This window comes from Octodon degus, unplaced genomic scaffold (genome assembly GCF_000260255.1).
Source record: "Octodon degus isolate 3935 unplaced genomic scaffold, OctDeg1.0 scaffold00041, whole genome shotgun sequence".
In the NCBI taxonomy this organism is placed as follows: domain Eukaryota; kingdom Metazoa; phylum Chordata; class Mammalia; order Rodentia; family Octodontidae; genus Octodon; species Octodon degus.
Genome location: NW_004524617.1, coordinates 2,893,853 through 2,921,465, shown reverse-complemented (window position 1 = coordinate 2,921,465; position 27,613 = coordinate 2,893,853). Strand labels below are relative to the sequence as shown.

Here is a 27,613-nt window from a genome sequence, read left to right as displayed (position 1 = left end):
TACTGAATTACATGACATTACAGTACAAGTTCTCATATGTCCTGAGTCTTAATTGACCTTGGAAGGCTAGGGCCAAAATGTTGGCTTTCCTTGCCCTCCTTTTTCTCTAATTTTGGTCTGTAAACTTAAGTTGCTAACCCTCCAAAAGAGAAGCTTATTGTTATTACCATACAACCTAGCCTGTTAAGCTTAACCTCAATATCTGTCTGAATATCAAACATCTTACATATAACATGGAACAGGTATTTTTCATCAAGTGTTGATATGTTCAACTTTAAGTCCCTACAGAATATGATGAAAAAACATTTAAACATTAGAATATATTTTAAAAATAGGCATAAAGAATTATATAATTCTAATGTTTACACATAAGTCCAGAAATCTAACCATATACAACCTTGAAGCAGGAGAGTCCCACAACATCCCTTTTCTTGTCTCCTGCCTTCATTCACTCTTCCTTTTGAACAATCATCTACCCGAGAGACAGCAACTGGCATGTCATGACAAGCAGCCCATATTCAGAAGACCAGAATAACAGGCACTCCAAGCATGAACCTACTATTACAAATTACCATCTGCAGTGCAGTTGCTTAGTTCACAGGTGTCAGTATATATAGTTAGTCAGGGTGAGAATCCTTTCAATTAACTGCTAGATTCAAAAATCTTCTGGAGATTCTCAGGATCATTGCCATACCCATTTTCTACATATATCTGTATGGCTTTCCCTGTCATGTTTTCTAGCTCTTCTCCTTGCTCTCTTTTCATTGTTTAGTACTCAAGTTCCTGCTTTCATTTTAGTTGTATTATACCTTTCTATTTGTATTTTGCTAGGGAAACTATACGATATTTACACATGTGTGCCTGGTTTATTTCACTTATGAGTATATCTTCAAGTGGCATCCACTTCAATATAAAGCCTTTGAGTTTATCATTCTTTATAGCTGAGTAATATTCCATTGTATAAAGATACCATATCTTTTTCATCCATTCCTCAGGTGATGGGCATCTTGGTTGCTTCCAAGATTTGGCTATCACAAATTGTGCTGCTATAAGCATAGGCACGCATATATCACTATGATATGATGTTTTCAGAAGCTCTGGGAAAGTTCCCAGTAGAGGAATAGCTGGTTTAAAGGGGATTTCCAGTCCAACTTTTCTAAGGAGTCTCCACACTGATTTCCATAATGGTTGCACCAGTCTACTTTCCCACCAGCAGTGGAGAAGGGTTCCTTTGCCCTGTGTCCAGCTCCTCAGTGGCACATCTATGGAGAACACAACTATCAGAGGAATCAACTTTCTTTTTTTTAAAGAATATTTTTTTTATTTATTTGAGAGAGAGAGAGAGAGAGAGAGAGAGAGAGAGAGAGAGAGTGTGTGTGTGTGTGGTGTGTGTGTGTGGCCAGCTCAGCCCACCAGGGGGTGGGGCTGGCTGGCATGTGGTGCTGGGGATTGAACCTCAGTCCCTGATGCTTTGCTAAGCTAGTTCCAAGTAGGTGCTTTAGACCACTGAGCCATCTCTCCAGCCCGGAATCAACTTTCAAGGCCTAGTCTCATTGGAGAAGGTGATCTGGTTTGAATGAACATTTATAGTGATTGAATTGCTTTCTGACACGGAAGCTTCATTTGCTTGTGGATTGTGGCTCGTGCTCTTTAACTGTTCCTAAAATCAAGAATTGTGGTTGAACAAAATGCAAATGTGCTTCTTCTTAGAAGGAGGGAATAGTCTGTCAACAACAGTCTGAAATGGAGAAGGGGAGAAAGACGATAGAGAAAAAATATGATGCAAATTCATACGGCTAACTTGAGGCATGGTGAGCATAGTTAGAAAGTAGTCTACAAAAGAAGTGTGAAGGTTGGGCACAAACATGGAACAGCCAGGTCCAGCTAGCCAGCATGCATGGTATGGAATTCCATGTCTGATTTCAGACTCAGAAGTCTGGGATTTATTTTATGAATGAAGCGAACAGTTTCCCTTACAATGTTATTTTTTAAACAAATGTATGAATGAAGTAATAGGTAAACACCTAACCAGGAGCAACTAACTGCCATGGGGAGAGGAAGCATAATGTGAATTATGTTCTGACAATAATAGGAAAATGGTTAATAGTCCATTTAACAGAAATTAAAAAAAATACTAACATACAGTTAATACTATGTGCAACAAATAGAGCATGTACTTATTCCATAGTGCAACCAGATGAAAAAGTTACCACTACATTATTATTTCCATTTTTTGGATGAAGGAAATGAGATGTAACTTCTTTAAAGTTACAAAGCAGGTAAATAACACAATTAGAGTTTGAAGCCAGAACTTGTGAGGTGAGCCACAGAAATGTACTGGCTCAGAGGTAAAGAATAGGATTTAAAAAAAATTTAAAGAGAATAAAAAGTAGTAATAAATTTAGAAATGACACAGAATCTCACTAAACAAAAGAATTTAAGTTCATCAGTATCTGTTTTTTTGTTTTTTTATTTTGAAACCGGGGATTGAACTCAGGCTTTGTGTTTGCCAGGCAAGCACTTATTCTACTGATCCATCTCTCCAGCCCTTCTGTTGTATTTTATAGCGTATCTTCAACTTAGTTGTTCAGATTACCAGATACATGCATGCAAAATTGGAAAAAGAAAGAAAAAAAACTTATAAGAAACTAAGAAGAGAAAAAGTGGGGAAAAATGAAAAAGAAGCCAAAAAATTTAAGCATTAGCTACTCTTTTCCACTGCCCAGCAGAAATCCACAGAACAATTTCTCAAACCATGCCGAGTACAGACATAGATATATCTCTTTACCCTACTCCCTCTCCTGTACTTCTCCTCATCTCAGTAATTCCTTCCTTTTACCCAGATTCATTTCCTTTCACAGTATCTATTGTACTCTTCAGATTTTATTTACTCTTTTAGATTCTTACACTAGGGAGACAACATGATGTTTGCACATGTGGATCTTATTTATTTCTCTTAAGAATATGGTCTCTAATTGCATCAATTCATCAATAAAAGCCTCAAATTTATCCTCTTTTATAGCTGAATAATATTCCATTGTGTAAAAATACAACATCAGCTTTATCCATTTCTCTGGTGGTGGGCATTTTGGTTGGTTCCAGTATTTGGCTATGACAAATTGTGGTGCTATAAACATGGCTACAGATAAATCGCTGTGGTATGAGTTTTTAAGTTCTCAAAAAATACCCAGGAGGGAAATAGCTGGGTTGAATGGGACTGGCAATCCTAGATTTTTGAGGAATCTCCACACCAATTTCCATAGTGGTTGTACCAGTCTGCACTCCCACCAAAAATAGAGAAGGGTTCCTTTTCCTCCATAGCCCTACTGTTGTAGGCAGCTGAGTTAGATAGATATATTAGAGGCAGTCAGACAAGGCCAGGCCCTCCAAGGAAATACCACAGAAAACAAGATCTCTTGCAACACTCAGAGGAATGGATGCTCCCACCATGGGTCAGACCTAAAGACCAAAGATCAAACAAATGCCGACCTCCCTAAAGATTGGCATGCGAGATTGATCATTACTTTGAGGGAGCCAGAAGAACCATTAATCCGTCTACTACTGGATGGCTACCTGATAAAGTCCTATTGTACATTCATGCCTGTTTGCTATGTGACTCACTTCCCCATTTGGTCCTGGACTTAATCAATTTTACCTGAGCAATGGTGCTTGTAATCCCATTGGGTGACCATAGTTTTGCCCCTCCTCCTGGCCACCTAAGTGAGTTCCCATTCTCTCCACCTTAGCCCCACATGGTTTTACACTACAAAAGTCCCTGGAAGAGACAGCTTCCCGGGGATTACCCACTTGGGGCCCCTTCATGTCCATCTCTTGGACAGGAGCTTTCTTTCTCTCAATAAATATATTCTGCTCAAAACCTCCATTTGTTTCTAATATTCATTTTTCGGTTTTAGAGAACATGAACTCATGCAGGTCAGGTCAGGAGATCATTTTTCCCTATATCATTTGGAGGTTCCCTGTATCATTTGGAGGTCACCCACCCGAGCTCTGTTTTTCTCCCTGTATCACTTCCAGCATTTATTATTTTTTTATGAGCAGAATATATTTATTAGGGGAAAGAAAACTTCTATTCGATCAGGGTAAATTCTGAGGGGATTTGACTGACCTTGTCAGATAAAAAAGTTACATTTTTAGTTATATAAGTCTTGCTTTAAATTGGTCTTAATCATCCAGCAGAAAAGTATAACCATGTGGTATAAAAAGTAATGCCATATTAATATGCTGAGCTGAAAAGGCTCAAGTCAACAACTTCTGATAATTGCCAGCTATGCTGATAATCCACTACTATTATGGATTATTGGACTACATTGGGATATTTTGCTGAATTCAAGTACCTACAATATTTGAACTAGCATCAAGTATGAAAAGGTCCTTTAATGATTTCTCTAAATACAGCTTCTCTAACAGCAATGGAGCACCTGTCTCTGACAAAAAAAGGGGAACATGAATAAAGGGCCATTTTGTAGTGAAAAAAATATATGTATATACAAAACAGGATAGATATACAGCTACTTTGTCTTAGTTCAATGAGAAGAAAGGTTTGTACTACTATTGTTTAGACAAGATATCACATCTGCATCTTGTCCTCTGAATAACAACTACAAGAACAACAATATGCAATGCATTAATTGTAACTGTCTTACTAACCTGTTTTGAAATTGTTTCATTGCTATTTTTTCTCATTAAAATGAATAAAAAATTAAAAGAAGAAAGCTTCTGTCTGAGAGAGGGGCAGAAGGGGGACTCTGCGTGGGTGGTCCCCAGGAAGTTGTCTCTTCCAGGGACTTTTAAAGAGGAAAACCATGCGGTGAGGTGTGTCTAAGTTGATGGGGAACATGGGAACTTGCTTAGGTGGGCATGAGGTGGGAAAAAAACTATGGTCAACCAATGAGATTACAACATTGCTCACATAAAATTGTTTAAATCAAAATCAATAGACAATATGGAACACAAGGTGACTTTGCAACTTTCAAAGAGACAGACACTTCCCCCCTGTGGGCCAGACCTCAAGACAAAGGAGTAAATAAATGTAGCCATACACCTCCCTAGAAATAGCCACCAGGGACTGATATTCTAAATAGGTATCAATCACCTTGAAAGAATCCAAATGAGTCACTTACCCAACCCCTAACAGGAAGAAACTCTGTTCCATATTCATTTATTATTTGTTGAGTTCTTAATGATAGCCATTCTTTCTGGGGTAAGATGGAATCTCAGTGTTGTTTTAATTTGCATTTCTCAAATGGCTAATGATGTTGAATATTTTTTCACATATTTATTTGCCAAAGAATAGAAAATTTTAAGCCAGGTACTATGGCACAAACCTATAAACTCAGCTATCTGGCAGGTTGAGACTGGAGAATTCTGAGTTCAAGGTCAGACTGTGCAACTAGTGAGATTCTATCTCAAAAACAAAAAAGGACTGGGGATATAGTTTGGAGTAGAGCACATAGCTTAGCATGCACAAAGTTCTGAGTTCAATTCCTAATACGAGAGTGGGAGAAGACAGACAGACAGACAGACAGACAGACAGACACACACACACACACACACACACACACAGAGTGAGACAGAGACAGAGAGAATAAATAGGAACTCTCAGATTAGAAGTATCCTCCATGCATAGGAAGACCAAAGGCAAGGGCATGGAACAATAGAAAGAATTGGTGAAATCAGAGGCTGAAGAGCAGGCTAGGGATGTGGAGGTGGGCAAGAAATGAGTGTGGGCAGATATCAGATGCATTGACAGGCTGTGGGTACCCACATGGACCATGAAAGATACTTTTAAACAAGGAAGTACCAGGATTAGATCTAGGGTTTAGCAAAATAACTAACACCAATGGTAAGGGTAGTTTGAGAGGGGTAGGAGCAGAGCAGGGCAGGGCAGGGCTGCTAGTCATTAAGAAGCCTAAACCAGGTGCAAAGGCACACACCTGTAGTTCTGGTGAGTGGGACACTAAGCCAAGAGTACTATGGTTTTGAGCCCAGCCTGGGCAATTTAGAGACTCTGTCTCATCATACAAATGGATGGATGGATGGATGGATGAATAAATGAACAAATGAATGAGAACACAATTCAGTGATAGAGCACTTGCCTAACATGCTCTGAGTTCCATCCCCAGCATGGTGGTGGTGGCAGAGCAATAATACTGTGGGAACAATGGTAGAGGATTTGGTGGAAGGTAATGGGGAAGAAGAATGAACTGTGATCTAAGTTTTCTAATTTGAAGTTATGGCATTACTAGAGAAAGCACATGTAGAATGTAAAATGCATTTGATTGCTATGTGGTTTGCTGGAAGCAGCATCACTTCCATTGCCCAGGACACATCTAGAATATTCTGATCAGCTCTGTATAGCTCATGTTGAAAGGGACTACTGTTAGTTCTTGCACAGAAATATCAAAACAAAGATAAAAGTCTTGACAGCAGGTATTACGGGGAATTCAATTCAACTGAATAATTCTGCAGTAGCATTTAAGTGTATACTCTGAACTCAGGTCTGGATAGTGGGGAATAGTTCCAGGACTGAGGAGCCAGGCTTTTCTTAGCTTTTCAACTCAGCAGGACAATAAATCGACAAAACCTTACCTGCTTCATGTTGGCATGAAAAGATGACTTCTCGAGAAGACATGATAGATAATAACAAATATTTCAAGACAGAAAAGTGACAATTCTCTTTGATTTGAGTGAATAGAAATGGGTCAATACATGGAATGCATAGAAATATCAGGAAAGGCAATTGCCATTTATTATAAAGATTTTTAAAATAATTAGAGCCACTCAAAGTGGGTTTGGGTGACCATTCAACAGAGATCTTATACAGCAGAATGCCTCAGTAGGAAGAAAAACAACAATTCCTAAATCCCTTCCTTTTTTTTCAGACCCAGGAATTGAACTCAGGGCCTTGAGCTTGCCAGGGAAGTGCTTATTCCACTGAGCCATCTCCCCGGCCCCTTCCAATTCTTAATTGCAAGGCTGATACACTATGCAGATCACACTAACTAAATAAATAGAGAAGATTCAATTTTAGATCCTAGAATTTTCTACTTTCCTGGCTCTCACTTTTGAGAGCTGTAAGAATTTAGACCAGTTACTTCCAAGGATTTTTATAATTTTTTAAAAATTTAATCGCATTGAAGAGCTGCTTGACATTGTTGGGAATACTGAATGCCAGCGTGTGGAATATCTAATTAGTAGGATAAGAAGTAGAAAAATGTCATTAAAGAAATCTCAAGAGATCCTACACTTCCAGCACAATGTGAAGGTGAGGCAGGAGGATTACAAGCTCGAGATCAGCCCTTGCAACTCAGTGACTTGGTCAGACCCTGTTTCAAGATAAGAAAAATAAAAACAGGCATGGGGGTATAGCTCATTAAAAAGGTTCTAGGTTTAATCCTAAGTACCAGAAAAGGGGGGGTCTCTATACTTAGATCTGGGGGTATTTAGTACTCAGTGGCAGACAGAGGACCTGTAGCATGCACAAGGCCATATACTGTATGCTATCTACCTGGCAACAATGCGTAGACACAACAATGTCAGCTGACACTTACTAAACACTATTTCAGCAAGTGAGCTCAGCACTTCATGCAAATGATCCCATTTAATTCTCATAACTCAATAAGATAAATACTACTCATAGTCAAGGAAGCCAGGACTTGCAGAGGTTAATCTCTTTGATCAAGGTCATACAATTTCTAAGTGTTCCAGCCAGTATTCATACCTTGGCAATTGCCAATAGAGAGCAGAAAACTTTTTTTGTTGTTGGTGGTGAAATGCCAGAAAGTAAATATTTTAGGCTTTGTGGGGCACATAGGTCTCTATCACACAGTTTTGTTTTTGTCTTGTGTGGCTTTTAAAAACAAGTAAAAATTATCTTTAGCTCTCTTGCTGCATAAACAAAAGCAAGAACAATAACCAAATCCAAAGCCCAGCTCCCACGCTGGATTTGCAGTAAGCCCTGCAGTCTGCTGCCCCCTGCCCTCTCATCTTACTGCAATGCCATTCGCTTCCCTCAAGTAACATTTCCTAAGGACTTGTTATGGGCCAGGCACTGTGATAACAACTTTCCTTGCATCATGGCATACAATCCTCACAACCAACCTCTGGGCTGTTCTATGTCCCCATTTTCGACATGGAAAACAGGCTTATGGAGTTTCAATGCAATTGTGACAGTGGCAAGCCTAGTATGTGGAAGAGCTGTGGGAATGTGGAATGACTGCAGGAGAGACAGCTGGGATGTATAGGGAGGCCCCAAGTGAGATGGCTTGTGTGCAGAATATGGCAAGAACCCAGGCAATTACAACACTGGGCGAAAGGCAGCAGAGAGTCATAATGGGCTGGATTTGCCAGGTCATTGGATATCATGCAGGGGGCTGAGACAAAAACTGTTATAAGGTCTGAGTTTGGACAACTCAGAGAACAGAAATAAAGAAGTCAGGTACAGGGCTGGTTTGAGGGGATACACAAGGAAGCTTATAAAGCTTTGGCAGTAGCAAGATCCCATGTAGCACTAGCAGGATAACTACCTACTTGAGTTGCCACAGGCAAGCAATTTGACTTCTCGGGGCTCTGGTTTCCTGCAGGCCTGAAGAGAGGGTATCAATAACCATTCAAACTAACTTATAAAATTGGAAAAGAAAATGAATGCTAATATAGCTAGGGAAAGACATAGAAGGATTGCTTTTAGGACTGTCAGAAAATAAATTTGAAAGATTTTACATTAAGCACAGAAGTGAATGAGAGCAAATGAAACTAACTAGAATTATAATGAGAAACAGAGCAGTTTATAATCTTGCTTCTCTTACAAAGTGTCAGAGAATGAGAACTTTGCTATTTAACATGCTTTGTTTATATGGCACTAACACTGAACTCAATAGGAAGAGAAGAAAATTATTTCTGATTATGGCACATATTATCCAGACCTGTTCCCAGATTGTGTGATTCATTTTAAAGATTTTTAAAAATTATTTATTTATGTGTGTGTGTGTGTGTGTGTGTGTGGCCAGCTCAGCCCACCAGGGGGTGGGGCTGGCTGGCATGTGGTGCTGGGGGATTGAACCGCGGTCCCTGTGCTTTGCTGAGCTTGTTCTAAGTAGGTGCTTTAGACCACTGAGCCATCTCACCAGCCCCATCATTTTAAAGATTTTTAAGGAAAAGACATATCTAGATCATCTGTAGCATTAAATCTACTATTCTGAAATAATACCACCAATGAAAAATAAATGAGTTGTATATGCAGGAATAAAAACCATTTACTTAGTTTCATTCAAAAAACAAGTACTCAAGTACTCTGACTTGGATAACAAGGAGCATCCTTTCAATCATTGTTTGATCACTGGACATAAATGCTGTGTTTCTTAACACCAGACATAAAGGAAGAAGATTATAAAAAATACAAATCAAATACACCTCTGAGCAAAAGGCAAGCCATTGAAATGAGGCCAATTAAATGGAAATCTATAATATACTATGCATGAGGTCATCCTTAGTGATTCCATCTGTCCTTTCATTTTTTAAATTCTAGTTTGGAATCACAGCCTATGTTCATTGCTTAAAATAGCCTTTCCTTGATTATCTGATGATCTCCTAAAAATGTAAATATATATAGAGCAGTTTTGCATAGGATTGATTAGACATGGATAAATATTTACATCATACAATGACAATTTAAAACTGATTGCAACATTATTTTATAGGCTAGTTTTGCATGATGAATAATGCATTTCTGAATCTCCTCCTCCTTTCTTCATTTTTTCCCTCCCTTCCCACATTTCTTTTCATTTTATGGAAAAAAGGGTAAAATAAAATATTATAATGAAATAATAAGAGATTAACAATCATTGATATATTCATGTTATCTTTAATTAGTTGCTCAGGGTAAAAGATATGGGCATAAAATTTTCTGCAACTGATATTAGCACAAACCTTCCTTTTATTTAATTTTGATTGATTCATATCATTGTACATACTTTCTTTTTCGGTACCGGGGATTGAACTCAGGACCCTGTGCTTATTTGGCAAGTACTTATTCTACTGAGCTATCTCCCCAGCCAAACCTTCCTTTTAAGTGAACTAAGAGGGGCTGGTGAGATGGCTCAGTGGTCTAAAGCACCTACTTAGAACAAGCTTAGCAAAGCACCGGGACCGCGGTTCAATCCCCCAGCACCACATGCCAGCCAGCCCCGCCCCCTGGTGGGCTGAGCTGGCCACACACACACACACACACACACATAAATAAAAAAAAATTAAAAAAAATAAATGAACTAAGAGACACTAACAGTAGAACTGAGTTCATTTTTTTCTTTTTTCCTCAATGTTCTTTCCCATTTCACCAATCCTAGTTCCTTTTTCCTTTTGAACAATTTCTTCCTATTTCTCAATATCTATTGTATATTTTAGAACTTATTTACTCTTTCAGTTTCTCATACTAGGGAGACAATATGATGTTTACACATATGAGTCTCATTTACTTAACTTATGTGCATGGTCTCAAGTTGCATCCATTTATGTAAAAGTTTGAAGCTTATCCTTCTTTATGGCTGATTAGTATTCCACTGCCTAAAAACAACACATCTTTTTTATCCATTCCTCGGTTGATGGACATTTGGGTTGTATCCAAGATTTAGCTATTGCAAATTGTGCTATTATAAACATGGATGTGGTCATTTTTTTCTATCTAGAATATCTTTTTGTACCCTTTGTAGTGCTGGTTTGGTTGTCAAGAATTTCTTCTGTGTTTTTTTTTTTTGTCAGGGAAGTATCTTGTTTCTCCTTTTAGGTGTGTGTGTGTATGTGTGTGTGTGTCTGTCTGTCTGTATATCTGCCTCAGGATCATAGCTATGAAAGATAGTTTTACAGGGTACAACAATCTGGTTTGGGAGACATTTTCTTTCAGGACTTGAAATACTTCATGCCAAACTCCGAAGTCTGCTGTGATTCTCATGGGCTTTTCTTTATATATGATCTGTTTCTTTTCTCTAATAGCTTTCACTATTTTGTTATTGTGCAGAAATTCTGGGATCTTGATCATTATATGTTTGGGTATAGATTTATTTTGGTCATGACTATTTGGAGTTCTCTATGCCTTATTTAACTGTGTGTCATATTCTTTTCCCATGATTGGGAAATTTTATGCTATTATTTCTGCAAATAATTTTTTGTGTCATTTGTGTTGACTACTGGTATTTCACTGACACCAGTTATTCTTGTATTAGTTTCCTTTGTATTGTCTTGCAGCTGTTAAATTATTATTTCCTGATCTTTTATTATTTTCAAGATATTTTTCTTTTCAGTATCACTAACCAAGATTCTCTCTTCAAGGTCTACATGTCGGTCTTCAATTTCATCAAGTTTTTGCCAGCTCTCAATGAAATCTTTAATTTCCTTAACATCTTCTTAAATCAGTTTTATGCATTTTATTTCTTCCATGTATTTATCATTCACAGTGTCCTTTGTGTTTCTATTATCATGCATTTTTATACATCTTTAGTTTTGTTGAGCAATTCCTTTATAAATGTTGACTTTTTTTTTACTTAAGAGATTATTATTATTATTTTTAATTTTCACTTATTTATTTATTTATTTTGTGTGTGTGTGTGTGTGGCCAGTTTAGCCCACCAGGGGGCGGGGCTGGCTGGCATGTGGTGCTGGGGGATTGAACCACAGTCCCTATGCTTTGCTAAGCTTGTTCTAAGTAGGTGCTTTAGACCACTGAGCCATCTCACCAGCCCTTAAGAGATTATTTTTGATCTGACTTCCTCCATGGCCTCATGGATCTGTTTCTTTGTTTATTTATTTATTTATTTTGTATTTTAGGGAAGGGTTTACAGAGTGTTCAGGGTCTCACTATTAGATTGGACTCATACTGATCTGCCTGTTTACAGCCTCCCAAGAGCAGGAATTACAGGCACATGCCAACACCCCTGTCTCAATTACCTTCTCAGTGTGCTCCAGGGGTGGGGCCAGCACAGCAAGCCCAGGGATCAAACCCCCAGCCCCCACACCTGTTTGTAGGCACTTTAATCTGCTGAGCTATTTGGTCAGCCTTGTTTCTTTACTTTGGTTGCTATCATTTCAGAAATACCACGTGTGTGTCTTCCATTTTCTCTATTTCATTTTCTCCTTGACGTTTTCTGTGTGCACTGGAGGTCTGAGGTTGCATTTTTCTTCTTTATTTTGTCATTTTCTGTGTTCAATTTTTTAATTTTGTTTTCTGTTTTGGTCCTTGTAAGTTTTTGTAGTAGGTAGGTTTATCTCTAATATGAAGGCCTTTTAAGGCAAGGTTTGTTCTTCAGGATGTCTTCTATATGTAGGAGGTTTTGTGAGTGTGTGTGTGTGTGTGTGTGTGCGCGTGCGCACACGTGTGCATGCCTGTCCCAAGATCCTATATGTGTTTTAGTTGAATTTCTCTTAGTAGCTCTGAATGAGGCTTATTCTCAATGTAGGCATGTTGCTGCTCTACATATTCCTTTTTTTAATTGTAAAGAAGGGTCTACAGGGTGTTCAGGGTATCACTACTGGGTCAGACTCATACTGATCTACCTGTTTATGGCCTCCCAAGAGCTGGGATTACAGGCACATGCCACCGTGCCCAGTCTCAATCGTCTTCTCAGTGGGCCCCAGGGGTAGGGCCAGTATGGCAGGCCTGGGGATTGCACCCCCAGCCCCTGCACCTGCTTGCAGGCACTTTAATCCACTGAGCTATTCGGCTGGCCTCCTCTGCATGTTTCTTGACATGTATAGATAGTATTCTCTCCAAACAGGCTCCCTTCTGCTTTAAAGTCACTCTAGAGGAAGAAATGGTAAGGTGTAGAAATCTAAACCCACACAAAGTGAAGCACCAATGCAATATAAAAAGTGAGGCTTACATATATGACATTTCAAATTTTCAGCTTTTATATGTGAAAATTTGTGAAGAAAAGCCTTTTTTTACAAAGAAGTACATTTGAGACTTTCCATGTTTTCTAGCCAAAGCCTTCATTTGTAATTCTGACATGGCAAGATGCTGTCTTTTATATGTCATTTGTGTGAGTGACTGCTGAATACCAAAATATATCTTCTCACTATACCCAGCCCCCACATAGATGCATTTCTTTATTAGTCAATATATATTCTGTGAGTTACATTCTGAAAATTTGAACATGGACAAAATACAATCAATATAATCCATAACAGTGCACAGCACAGATGTCTTACAGAGATTGTAGAAATCAGTTGCCAGGAGGCTGCCTGTCTAAGAATTGCAAAATGCATTTGGATGGACAAGTCAGAAATCAGGTTACAAAGTAGTAAAGTTCTAAATGTGTGATTTCATTATGGCCATGGGATGAAGAAGTAAAAGAATAACTGTAGCAAGCAATTTACATTCAAATACAGAAAATGTAAAAGGTACCATGTATACAGTAGAAAAGGCTATAAGGATGTAAGAAGAAACAGAATGGAGAATCCTAATGAATGATCTTCAGATGAAAAGAATCAATGAAAAATATCCAGCTGTGGTAAAATGCTTTCAAATTGCCATTTATGCAATTGATGCATGGAATAGGTATTTCTCAGTGCAGAGAGTGCGAATAGAAAATTATTATTATAGATCAAAGAAAGATCCTTGGCAAACTACCAATGAAACACCATTTTCAATAGTAAGGAAAATGGAGGGTGGGAAATAATGTCAATTAGAGAGAAATGCATGCTGCCGGCAAGAGTTCCTGGAAGAATAACCATCCCACTTAGAAACCCTGAGAATTCTCAGAAACAGTGACCACAGAAACAAGACTTATTGACTGAAATTAACACTTCAGTCACATTTTTAAAAATAAGCAATGAGTACAATGCCTTAAGAAAAATAACATGGATAAGCAGGCGTGATATTCGAAATGTGGCATTTAGCCATTAATACAAGATGGACACAGCACAACCAAGCACAGGCGATGATCAATCTGATCAGCATTAAAAGGTTTAACATGAAAAGGAATGGCCAGAGGAATGCATATTGACTCAATATAAGTGCTCAAGGGCAAGTCTTGATCAATTCTAGTGAGACTTTCCTGTGCATATTGAGTTTGACTCTGACCCTTTAATGTAGTTCTGAATTCCAGAAAACCCTAAGACATTTAAAACAAGTAATTTTAAAAAGCTCAAGTTTTTGGACTCTTGTACAATAGCCTATATATTATGTTCAAATCTTTCACAATCTAGTGTGTGTGTGTAGAGATTGAACCCAGAAAAAGGCACTCTTATCAATGAACTATATTCTTAGCCCTTTATTTTTTACCTTATACATTTCTTTTTTTAATTTTTATTTATTTGTGTGTGTGTGTGTGTGTGGCCAGCTCAGCCCACCAGGGGGCGGGGCTGGCTGGCATGTGGTGCTGGGGGATTGAACCGCGGTCCCTGTGCTTTGCTAAGCTTGTTCTAAGTAGGTGCTTTAGACCACTGAGCCATCTCACCAGCCCCTATTTTTTACTTTGAGACAGTGTCTCACTAAATAGTATAAGCTGGCCTCAAACTTGTGATCCTCTGGCCTCCACTTCCCAAGTAGCCTACATTATAAACTTGTGCTATGAAATGTAGCAAAACAATTCTAACCTTTAAAATATTACCTTCATATAACATTTGCTGAAACTATTGATAACCATCTATAATTGACAAGAAGAGACTATGTTGAGTCAAGTTACTAGGAAAGAGGTAGAATATATTCAGGATGTGTGTGAGGGGAGGAGAGAAGTCTAGTATTAAAAAACACTCCCCAAATCACTTGCTTAAGTAAAATTTGAAACACTAAAATAATCAGTGATAATGGATGTAAATAGTTTCCACTCATGGGTTTAAGTGCCCTTTTGAAATGCTTTTTAAGAAATAAGAGCCCACAATTTCCTAAGGATTGCATACAAGTTCTCAAAAGCATTATTCAGATGTAAAAATTCCAATAATAGATGTCATGCCCCAGTATTAAAACAAAAACACAAGAGGAAAGTGATGACAGATATAGAGGTTCTATATGAAGGGTTTTGACAGCTATACCCTGTCATAAATTACTACACTAAAAAAAGTGCATGAAATTCAACTTTCCAACACAGAAGATATGCAAAATATCAAAGTCAACATCAACATGCACTCTTGAGGGTTAAAATGTACTAGTATCAAATTATAGATTAAAGAACAGATTATATCCACTGATTCAGGATAGATTTACCGAACATCTAGGTATACTGTACTATGTTAGATGGCATGGAGAATACCAATAGTTTTCTAACACAGATCCTAATTTTAAGATATATACTTGGGGTGATTAAAATACAAGTAGTAAGGGTAGGGCCTGGGAGATAGCTCATTAGAATAAGCACTTGCCTGGCAAGCTCAAGGGTCTGAGTTCAACCTCCAGTTCCACAAAACAAACAAACAAACAAAAAACAAGTAGTAAGAATAATTGTATAGGCCAATTAACTTCATCTGGCAGAATGAGGGACAAGAGTCAATGGTAGAGTATGGTCTTTTAAGTTTTATAATTAGTGTGTGTTTACGATAAATAATTCCGGGTATGGTGTTGACACACAGACTGCAGGTAACTGGTGTTCTGCAGAAAATGATGAGAGCAATGATAATAACAGATAACAGTGATTGTTTTTCATACTCAAGAGTCTTCATGTGTTAATGTGACTTAATTCTCCAAATGCCTCATGAAGCTGGCTTTTATTAATTGCATTTCATAGGTGAGGATACCGAGGCACAGAAAGGATTCGAGACCATATGTCTATCAGAACAAGCAATGCAATTCAGACTGCTGGAGCTCAGTTTCATAGCCGGAATAGGGAAAAGTGGTAGAGTTTAGCTGGAGTGAGGCATGCAAATGGAATGAGTGGGGATTAGACTGCAACAATAGTTTAGCACCTCCTTGCTGCATGTAGAAAGATACATTTGAAGCACCTTAAATTTTTCACTAATAACACGACCACCAAGATAATATATCATCATAGAATTCCATAAGTGTTAAAATGATAAACAAAAACACTACTTACAAGCTGTTACACTCTGCTGATAAAATTGAATATCACAGAAAAAGAAATGTTTTAAAGTGTCAAGTAAATCTTACTTGTGATATTTCATCTTATTTTTTATTAACACTCAATGTATGGCTCAAGTCTTTTATAGTATAATTTTATTGACCTGAAGAATGGATTTGCCATTAGTTTCACGACTCCCATTTTTTTTCCCTCCTGACTTTATTGCTTATGCACAAAACATTTAACCAGCAGACAGACCCGACAAAAAGCAGCTACATTTTAAAACAGGATAAAACTAGATATAGTGAAACAATCAAAAAACCCCAAAGTGGTCCCATATCTTTTTCTATTATAGTAATGGTGCAACTTGTCGTCTTTCATAAATGAGAGAAGGCATCCCTAAGATATGAACTTGGAATAATTTCTCCAGGAAGTGACAGAGACCATTGCTCCAGCTCTTTCCCTCAGCACTCTTGCTAGCAGCTGTAGACATTTATAAGAAGTGTGACAACAATCAGAGGGTGCCAAACAGGGCACAACCTGCATGGCCCCTGACCACTCAATTTGGCATCATGACTGTGTTAACTGCTTAGTAACCCACCAGGCAGTGTAAACCCCAGAAATGTTTGTGGGAGCTTAGTAATCAACTGGGCATTTGAGAACCCATCAATGTTTCTGGGGTCTGTTATCTTTATTGATCTCCTTTCAGAACTGCAAAATTTCTCCGGGAGTTTGGAGGTATCACTTTTGTACTTTGACTATGGTACCATCATGTTAGCCCTTCCCTTCCAGGCAAAGGTATGGAACTCATTTCTTCTTAGGTTTAATTCCTCTAGATGTACACTTACACTAGGGCCACAGCCAAGGTATTCGCAACCCTTTTGTTTAAGTGAGCTGTGTTAGTCCCCACAAGTCACATCTAGTGGCATTAAGCTTCCTCCTCAGCAAACCACATTGAACCCTCCCATAGTGCCCTGGGGTGTATCCCTACTCTCCAGCAGAGGAAGGAAGCTCCTCCATGACTTCCAAGCCTCTTGGGCCACTGTGGCAATGTGTCAAGCCAATCATTTCCAAGTGCTCAGTCAAGTGTGAAACACAATAGAGAGTATTAGCAATAAGTGGTGAAATGTTTTAAGGATGTCTGGGTCCTAAAACAAGCATGCTAAAAGTAGCAAACAATCTTCTACACAGCAACAAACAGCTTCTTCCCTTTAAGGTAATGAAACTTAGCATGGGCCCTAAATTCCTAAGGATAAGTTGTAAAATGGAATTTTCACATCTTTCACTTGATTTCAGTGTTTCTTGGCACTACATGATTTTAGAATGTTTAATCTTTTGGGTTTTTTTTCAATACTAGGGATTATGTGCAGGGCCTTTATATTCAGTATATCTACAGCCCTCTTTTTGCTTGTGTGTGTGTGTGTGTGTGTGTGTGTGTTTATGAGGGGGTATGTGAGTGTGGATGTGAATGTGTATTTGAGACATAATCTTATTAGGTTATTCAAGCTGGAATTGAATTTGTGATCCTTCTGTCTTACCTACGAGAGTACTGGGATTATTGGTGTGCACCATCATACCCAGCTTTAAATCATTTTGAAAGTGGAATCTATCTGCCTTTAATCCTCAATGTAAAGAATATGATCATACAGAAGCATTTGAATTGAATACAAGCTGGTTCATAGAATGCTTTACTTGTAAATCTCAACCTGCTTTCTCCAATGTACATGACTCTCACCCAGACCTGGGGGCCACGATGTAAGGCAAAAGAAAAGCGGAGGGCGCTGCATTATGCTTTCAGCAAGAAACACTTGCACAGTATTTAAGGAGTTGCTCATTATGTAATGGGAACTTTGTACTTAGAAGCGCTCCACAGGGAGAAGCACTACAGTGAAACATGAAAACAATGCAGAAGTTTTAAGTTTTGCAAGGCCATTTCCCTTATATGATTGTAGTCATAATTTTACATGTTGGGAAGGGGCTCCCCTGAATTCCAGACTGTGTGTCTTGGCATTTCTATTTTGCTTGTTCTCTTCTTGCAGATGTGGAATGAAACAGAGAAGGGCAGACAGTGTGATCCTCTCCTAATTTTGACCTACATTACATAGAGGCCTTATGGCAATATGCATCAGTCAGTAACTGTAACTTTTTCTATGTAAAGGGTAAAATGCAGCATCGCCAGGACAGAACAAATGCCCTATTAATTTATGTGAATTCATTATTTCTTACAATGCTTATACCTCCTTGCTGCACAAAAATTCCTCTACTTAAAATCTCCCATAGGTAGCAATAATGCTCCCAGGCAGAGTAGAAGGGAGGCAATGAAGAATGTCCCCAACAGAGGACAAGAGCACTTATTTGATTTTAGGTAACCATTAGGTTTTCTTAGCCCATGTTGTATTTTGTGTGCATATTTTTGTAATGGTTTATAAATACTATTAACACTGCTGTGTTCAAAAGTACAAAATAGCCAGAGTATTAAAAGGCATGCAATTACTATCGTAACAACAGAGAAGTAAGTTGCAGCAAAAGGGTATATGCTGGTCACTTGTGTGTGTCACTTTGCATTTACGAGGAAATGAACTTCCAATAAGCCCTTGAGAGCCAATTCTGTTTGTAGACAGAGGAGATTCTATATTTCCTATAAATTGTAGGAGCATAGACTCTTAAAAGTAGATAGGACCTTAAACTTTATCTTCTCAAATTCCCAAGTAAATTCTTTTGAAAACAGTTTTGTGGCAAAGACTGCTGATTGCCTTCATATTTTTTCCTCCTTCTTCTACAGCAATAAGACTGATGAGTTTTACTTTGGTCCATGGATGCCCAAAGTAAAGAATATATATCTTAGCCTCACATGGAGACCTTTATAATTCTGTGGCATAGTTCTTGTGAAGCAAGTATTAATGCACATGCTACATTATGGTTCCTGAGAGCTTTTCTTAAAATGATGATGATGCATGCCTTTTGTGCCATCTCCCAACCTCCCTCTTGCTGGAGGCTGAAACTCAGATGTGATGTCTGGGGCTGCTGCAGATATACTGGACAACATAATGACAGAGAATTGAGGCTGCCACAGCAGAAAAGCAAGACATAGGAGGATTTGGGACTCTGGGAGAAGCAGAATAGCCAAAAGAATTGTGATCAACCCAGTTCTGGACTTTCACATTAGAAAGACATTTCTTTATTATTAAACCTACTGTGACAATGTGTCTTTGACAATTGTAACTAACCAATATATAATCCAGATTACACTGGAAATTAATTCTGAGCTTCTAGATCCCTAAAGCTCCAATTTGTTTTTAATAAGTACTACAAATTCAGGTGTGCTTTAACCTATATTTGTACACTGAATTTAAAAAAAAATTAAAGATAGGATATTTTGCCTGCCCTTGTTAAATTTTGTTTTCTATCAATTTGGCTGTGGCATACAAATGTGTCATGAGGGGCTGGTGAGATGGCTCAGTGGTCTAAAGCACCTACTTAGAACAAGCTAAGCTAAGCAAAAGCACAGGGACCGTGGTTCAATCCCCAGCACCACATGCCAGCCAGCCCCGCCCCCTGGTGGGCTAAACTGGCCACACACACACAAAATAAATAAATAAATAAATAAATAAATAAATAAATAAATAAAATAAAATAGATCTTTAAAAACAAAAACAAAAACAAATTTGTCATGATTTTATTTTGAATTTTGATCGTCATCTGTTAGTGTGTTACCTAAAATTTTCACTTTTGTGTCATCGGAATAATTAATGAGTATGTGGTCTATGTTCTAATGTAGAACAGTAATAAGAATCCAGGTCAAAACTAGGCAGGAAGATTTCCTTTGGCAGGGTAGGTGCCTTGCTGCCTAGCTTTTAGGAGGCCCCAGTTATGCAGAGGTGCTAGAGAGTTGCACAGAGTAGTAGAATGGAATCCAGTCTATGGCTAACAGCATGAAACGCTTCCAAGACTGAACCTTAACACAATACTGCTCTTTGGGCATAGATATTGAAGTATCTCTGGATCCACCTAACTGTGCTTCTCGTAGTGTATAATTGTCTGTGTAATTTCAGGAGATACTGGGAGCTTCCATGTCAAATGCATTGCTGAAATTCAGACAGACTGCTGTAGCATAACGTCGCTTCAGAAAAGGAATTGGCAAAGTAAGAAAAGAAATTACAAATTTTTTTGATTATTATTATTTTTTTTGTAGAACCAGGGACTGAATTCAGACCCTTGTTCTTGCCAGTGAAGTGCTTATTCTACTGAGCCATCTCCCCAGCCCCAAGAAATTACAATATTAAGGGAAAAACTTTATAATAGAACTGTAGCGACTACTAAGGTCTAAAATAGGGCAAAAGAAACATTTGCGTAATATTAAAAAAATGTGTGGGGCTGACCAGATAGCTCAGTGGACCAAAGCACCTGTTTAGGCAGAGCGCAGCAGCTGGGGTTTGATCCCTGGGCTTGCTGTGCCAGCCCTGCCCCCTGGGGCTCCATGAGACAGAGATTGAGACTGGGCTGGGCATGGTGGCGCACACCTGTAATCACCATACTTGGGAGGTTGAAAACAGGAAAATCACTACCAGTCCGATCTATGTAGTGAGATCCTGAACACCTTGTACACCGTGTACCAAATACATAAAAAATAAAAATAAAAAAATTAGAAAATGTGTTTTTTTTCCCCAGATGTATAAGTTTTTAAATAAAACTGGCAAGGGGCTGGTGAGATGGCTCAGTGGTCTAAAGCACCTACTTGGAACAAGCTTGGCAAAGCACAGAGACTGTGGTTCGATCCCCAGCACCACATGCCAGCCTGCCCCGCCCCGTGGTGGGCTGAGCTGGCCACACACACACACACACACACACACACACACTAACTAAATAAATAAATGTTAAAAATAATTAAAAAAAATAAAATTGGCAAGCCCAATTAATATTTTAAAATGTGAAACATATAATGAAAACATTAAACAAGTGCCAAGTGGTGGACTGGACATCTAGCTAAATAATGAAAAAGTAGTTACATGGATGCTTTGTTATTTAAAGTCCTTTCCCCTCAAAGAGTAAGAGTGATAAATTGTAAGGACTATCCCAATACATTTTCAATTAAATGACTAAATTAATATAGAGAGATTTAATTAAAGTTTCACTAGTTTTTCCAAATGCTGTTAATTATGCTCCTATCTAAAATTAAATCTCTCCCCAAACTCTTTTACATTTTTTTCTGTTCAACTGATGCAGATATAATTAAAATGCTGCAAGTTCACCTAAATGCATCCAAATATTATAAATGAAAATATGAGAAATAAGAATTTCAGTAACTACTTAGGAAGCTGGTGTTTTACTGGTATTTCTACAATCCTTGAGGGAAACCAACAGACATGTAAGTATGCACATACACGTGCATGCGCATGTGCATGTGCACACACACATACACACACAAAATTCCTCTGAAAAGAATTTTCTCCTTTTATATCTGAGATATCACAGTGAACAATGCAGACAAATAGAGTTTCAAAGATTGTGGACTACTAAAAGATAAGAATTTTTTAAGACTCTGGGTAATTAATTTCAGGAACAAGATAAAATCTATTTAAAATGGTTCTGTGTTAACCTGTCCTAAAAATTAAAAATCCTGCCAGGGAGATAGCTGATTAGAATAAGCACTTGCTTGGCAAAGGCAGGGTCCTGAGTTCAATCCCCAGTACCGCAAAAGATAAATAAATAAATAAATAAACAAAAATTTAAAAAATAAATAAGTAAATAAAAATAAAAATCCTCCAACCTCAATAAATATATTCTGCTCATAAAAAAAAATCCTCCAACAGGAGCTCACCGGTGGTTTAAGGTAAACAATTTAGAGTTCTTACTTGCCAATATTGGTGCGAAACTCCCATATGGCAAAAAGGCACCCAAAGAATCTTGGCTGAAATCTATCTGCAAGTTTTTCTCCAGTGAGAAAACAAAGGTTTATCTTAATTTTCAAACTTATTTGATTAAGCACCAAAACAAAAACACTGACTGAAAACTACAGACCCCTAGCAGATTCCTTTCTTTCCTTTTTGGCAGACTCTTACTTGATTCTGACAGGATTTTAATTGCTCTGCATGGGATGGTATGCCGTTATGCAGGCCTCCAATCTGTGCTCCACACCCCTGAAGGCCCAATGGCAAATGCTTCTTTAAGAAATGAGGAGTCAAAGAGGTTGTAAAGGGTAGGCTAGGGACCTTTGAAGGTGACTAATCTCTTAACCCAAATTTCTTTCCATGATAGCTGACACCCTTGACATGACAAGGGGAGGAGGGATTTCTTAAGTCACCATTGTAACTAAAACTGTGGGAGGGGAGCCTGGGGGTCACCAGAACTGTGATTCTGCAAAGGTCCCTTGCAGCTCTACTTTGTTTACCAATATCTTTGCTCACTCCTGGTTCTGCTTTGCATACAGCCATCCTTCCTTCCATTCCTTTTATTATCAGTATTCTTGTATCTGAACTCACTACATTTTCCTGGGGAGCTTTAATAAATGCTGAAGCGGGGAGTCCACCTTCAGGGATAGAAGTCTGGGGCCTTTGTCTTAGGCCTATCAAAGAGGAAAAGCAAACTAAAAATAAAACTATATTAACTGATCAATTAAAGGGGTAGAGATATTTTGCATACTAAAAGGAGCACTATTAGAATTTCAGTTAAACAGTGATGTTACAAGAACTGTAATTAATTTTAAATGCATTAACATGGATAGTATTTTCTATAGAAATAATCCCTGAAAGAATAGCCTTGATAGTATTTTCTATATGCAGCTAACACAACCTTCAACTCTGGAGGCTTGAAGTAACTGCTTACCTTAATCAAGAATTCAGACTGCAGGAGAGATCAGTCCTTGACTCAGGAGAAAGGCCAGAACCAAAGGCAGCTGCTACTAGCTATCTCTGTGAACGTTGGAGGTTTTGGTAATGCAAAAATTATGTCATAAATGTGTTTGCGCTGAGGGAAACAGTGGCTTGTAATGAAAGTTCCTACAGTCTCTCATTAGTAAAATGTAGTACAATTAAGATATGTTGATTAAGATAGTTTAATCTTTTTTTTTGGAACTGGGGATTGAACTCAGGCCCTTGCACTTGCCAAGGAAGCGCTTATTCCACTGAGCTATCTCCCCATCCCCTAGTTTAATCTTAAAATATTAAGATATTTTCATCTTTAATCTCCTTTTATATGTAATTAATTACAGATGGCTGTAATTAATTTTAATGATATTACCAAAATTGCTTAAGTAAGATATACAAATTCATCGAGGTCTGTTGCCCAGACTTTCAATTTTTAAGTTTGGTCATCATCAGTCCTGGGTCTTACAATTCAGTTGGAAGGAATTCTGGTCAGTTCAGGCCACATCTTACTGTAAGAGAATCCTGATTTTGCAATGGGGTCAACGTAGGCCTGAAATCCTAGATTTAGAATTGCAGAAAAGATTATAAGGTTATTTTTGTTTGCCCTCTAATGATGTCTGTTGTGCTACATGTATGCACATGTAGAAGACTTCAATCTGATGTCTGAGATGGTGGTTTAAGTTTGTGGTGAGATAGCCACCCCTTACCCATCTCCAACATTTCTGTGCATTCATTATTTTGCAAAACGTACAAATGAACTTTAGTCAAACACTTCAACAGGTGGAATTTGAGGCAGTGTGCCAGTAAAGAGGGGTCAATATTTTGGGTCAGGGGGCTGTTGTGCATGACTATTAAATGCCTCCAGGTAATAATCCCCTCACTTATAAGAATAGCCTCAGTAAAACTAGAGACAGAAATAGTGTTCCAAAAAGCTTTAAGTTGGGACAGGGAGATGGTTCAGTAGAATAAGCACTTCCCTGGCAAGTGCAAGGTTCTGAGTTCAGTCCCCGGTTCCTCAAAAAAAAAAAAAAAACAACACAAAACAACAACAAAAAAGCCTTGTTTTAGGGCTGGTGAGATGGCTCAGTGGTCTAAAGCACCTACTTAGAACAAGCTTAGCAAAGCACAGGGACTGCGGTTCAATCCCCCAGCACCACGTGCCAGCCAGCGCCGCCCCCTGGTGGGCTGAGCTGGCCACACACACACACACACACACACACACACACACACATAAATAAATAAAATTAAAAAACAAAAACAAAAAGCTTTAAGTGGGGCCGGGGAGATGGCTCAGTAGAATAAGTGCTTCCCTGGCAAGCGCAAGGGCCTGAGTTCAATCCCTGATTCCACCAAAAAAAAAAAAAAAAGCTTTAAGTTAATCCTATGCTTTCAGCTGTTCTGTCAAATTATTCAAAATACACTGAGAGGAAACAGGAGTCTATATTATAGCACAGCCTTTTAAATTTGTTGGGGGCTGGGGAGATGGCTCAGTGGAATAAGCACTTCCCTGGCAAGCGTAAGGTCCTGAGTTCAATCCCCGGTTCCACAAAAAAAAAAAAAAAAAAAAAAAATTGTCAGTACCACAAGCCAGGAAATGCCCTTTCTTCTTCAGGGCTCTTTCAGTTAGCCTGCATACCAGGAATGTTAATTTGTTCTAAGCAATGTTAGAAATTAATGGGGTAAGTGGAGGTGATTGGTCTAAAGGCTGACTTAAATTGATGTCTGGGAAACCAATAAGCCCATAATTTTTATTTTTATTTTTTCCATAATTTTATTGAGAGACAAATAGCAATGATGCAATTTCAAATCAAATTGGTAGGACAGTTTCAATAATTAACACATTGCATACTGTCTTCCTAGTGGTTAAAGCCCATAATTTTTAAAGTCCTGTTTCATTTGAAGTTTGCAAAAGTAGAAATGACTGCAGTAGAAAAATGTCCTCTATACCTTCCAAATAGGTAATTATAATTAATAACTGGTATAGGTACTGACAGCACTACAAAACAATTATCATGTATATAAAATCATGTCTTATCTTTCTACAGAGGCCTCTAGAAAAAAGAAATTAAGAAGAATTTTGGCTTCCTGGAGTTTGCTCTTTATATAACAAATGTCTTAGTCTGTCTGGAATATTATAACAAAATGCCACAAACTGCATGCCTTATGAACAGCAGCAATTTATCAGTATATGAAGGCTGGGAAGTGCAAGGTGAAGAAGCTGGTGCACCCAGCATTTGATGAGGGTCTGCTTCCCGGTTCACAGGTGGGCTCTTCTCACAAGGTTCTGGTGTCTCTTCTGTAAAGGCTTCCATGACTTAATCATTTCCCCCAGAGGTTTTACCTCCTAATCTCTTTGACAGAGGATTCAGTTACAACACATGAATGAGGGTGGCATGTTCAGATCACAGCAGTAATGTAACCAGTATAGGGCAGCTGGCTTTAAGTGTGATTTACTGGAGGATTCCCAAGAAGAGAAGTAGGTCATCTCTTTCTTTGCCAGTCCCCTACCATCAGGGGAGGTATTTCCTAACACCTTCAGGAATGACATTCAATGCGTCATCAGTTAGATAAAGGTTCCTACATGTGCCCATTTCTATTTCTTGTTGCCTCTTTCTTCTTTGTTTGCAAAATATAAACTTGATCAACAAGGGATTCCACTGAGATGTAAGCCTCCATTTATGCAGAGAGGGCTCCAGAGAGGGCTCCAACATTCTTTGAATGTCAAGTACAGACCCTGTGTACAGGTTGACATAAATGCTTTACACCATTTGCACTCTTTCTTTAAATTTATTTATTTATTTATTTATTTATTTATTTGGTACCTTGTCTCGCTATGTAGCTCAGACTCATAGTGATGCTTCTGTCTCAGTCTCCTCAGCACTGGGATTACAGGCATGCACCACCACACCTCGTATCTGTGGCCTGCTCGGCGCATTTGGGGTTCCAGGGCAGGCATGGCATGCATCACTGGGGATCAAACTTGGGTTCTTGCGCTTGCCAGGTAGGTGCTTAGACTGCTGATCTATTTCCCCAGTCCAGCTCTTTCTTTCTTTTCTTTTCTTTTCTCTTTCTTTCTTTCTTTCTTTCTTTCTTTCTTTCTTTCTTTCTTTCTTTCTTTTTTCTTTCTTTCTTTCTTTCTTTCTTTCTTTCTTTCTTTCTTTCTTTCTTTCTTTCTTTTAGGAACCAGGGATTGAACTCAGACCCTTGCGCTTGCCAGAGAAGCGCTTATTCCACTGAGTCATCTCCCCTGCCCCTCCGTTCTCTTTAAATAAGCACAAGGCTTTGTGCTTTCAGTGATGATGCAGGTGGTCAGACCTATCAAGTGCTCAGTACTGATTCATTACTGCTGGGACAGACACAATATATAGGCAACACAATCTTTTTCTCCCTAAGATGACAGGGAGTAGAATGGTATTTTCCAAACTTTGACCATGTCCTTTAATAAGAAATATATACATCATAGCCATTCAGAAGTTCTTCTGCATTCATGTGCATCCATAATGGGGCGAGGGTCTGTAGTAGTACCTAACACATCACCTCCCACATATCAGATCAGGTCAAGCCCCTCAGTTATACTCTCTCAGTGCTCTGTATTTCTCTTGTCTAGTCCTAACTACAATGAGAATAACATAACGATATGGAGTTGTTTAACTTATCTTGAGAGTTTTGATTCCACAGCTTCCTGAGGTCAGGTATCTTTTGCCTGGCTTGTAGACAGCAGTCTGGGGAAAGCTAATCAGGAGCAAAATTCTATACATAAGCGCTACTTAACAAGTGCTGATGATGTGGTGAAATGGCCAAAGTCCCCAGTAAGGAGCAGCTCTGTGGGTCACCTTCTCAGGTGGACATTTCAAGGTGAGACCTGATTAGGTGCTCCAACCTGATCATTGGTAAAGTGTGGAGACCACCAGCACCCGTATGGTTCCAGGACAGGTTATCCTTGGGATGTAGGGTGCCCTGTGACATCATGAAAAGTTATTAGCAGGTCCACGTTTTCTCCTTTTTGTCTTCTCAGGACTTTAAAATCTTACTAGTTGGTATTCACTCACACTTATTGGTGTGAGTGTCCTCCCCTTCTTGTATTTCTTTATTCTGTCATTATTGCCATGTTAGTGTGACTTATCTCCTTTTTAACTAACTTATTTGATATAAACTACCAAAATTCTAATAAAATGGGTGGATGTTTTCTGGAACTATAGTGTTTAGCTACCTCATATTTTTATGCCACACTGCTTTGCAAAACCCAGAAAATCACATATTTGTTTAAGAAAACAAACTCAATAAAGCCATGACTTAGGAACTTTTCTTCCATTAACTACTGTGGGGCTGGTCTCTGTAGAGAACCCTATTCACATGCTAAGAGTTAGCCATTTATTTTTATCTTTTTTTTTTTTAAAGCCGAAGCCACTCAGACTGTGTTCCTTCCCTCTTGCTCCCTCCAGGGAAGAAGCAAGAACGATCATCAATGGCAAGCTCCAGTTGCAGCAAGGCAACACCGAGAGCCGGCTTCACGCTCAGGAAGGAATGCTACGCCTCCTCCTCGTGGTTTCTGGTACTCCCCACGACCAGAGAAACTTCTCTAGTAACATACTATAGAAATGATCCCTGAAAGTATAGTCTTTAGCCATTTATTCTTTAATAAAATGGATTTAAGTCCTTGTCTATGTTTAGAGACAATTTTTTTTTAAATTTTTTTTTATTTATTTGAGAGAGAGAGAGAGAGAGAGAGAG

At 38.5% G+C, this 27,613-nt stretch overlaps 1 protein-coding gene and 1 non-coding gene across 5 annotated transcripts in view; both read right to left on the bottom strand.

The window, feature by feature from the left end:
* Dmd (dystrophin) overlaps nucleotides 1–27,613 on the bottom strand; it is a 1,613,500-nt gene that overhangs the window by 300,170 nt on the left and 1,285,717 nt on the right. The window lies entirely within an intron of this gene.
* LOC111816822 lies at nucleotides 27,286–27,503 on the bottom strand. Its single transcript, XR_002821149.1, has one exon. It is a non-coding gene; the product is annotated as a small nucleolar RNA U3 (small nucleolar RNA).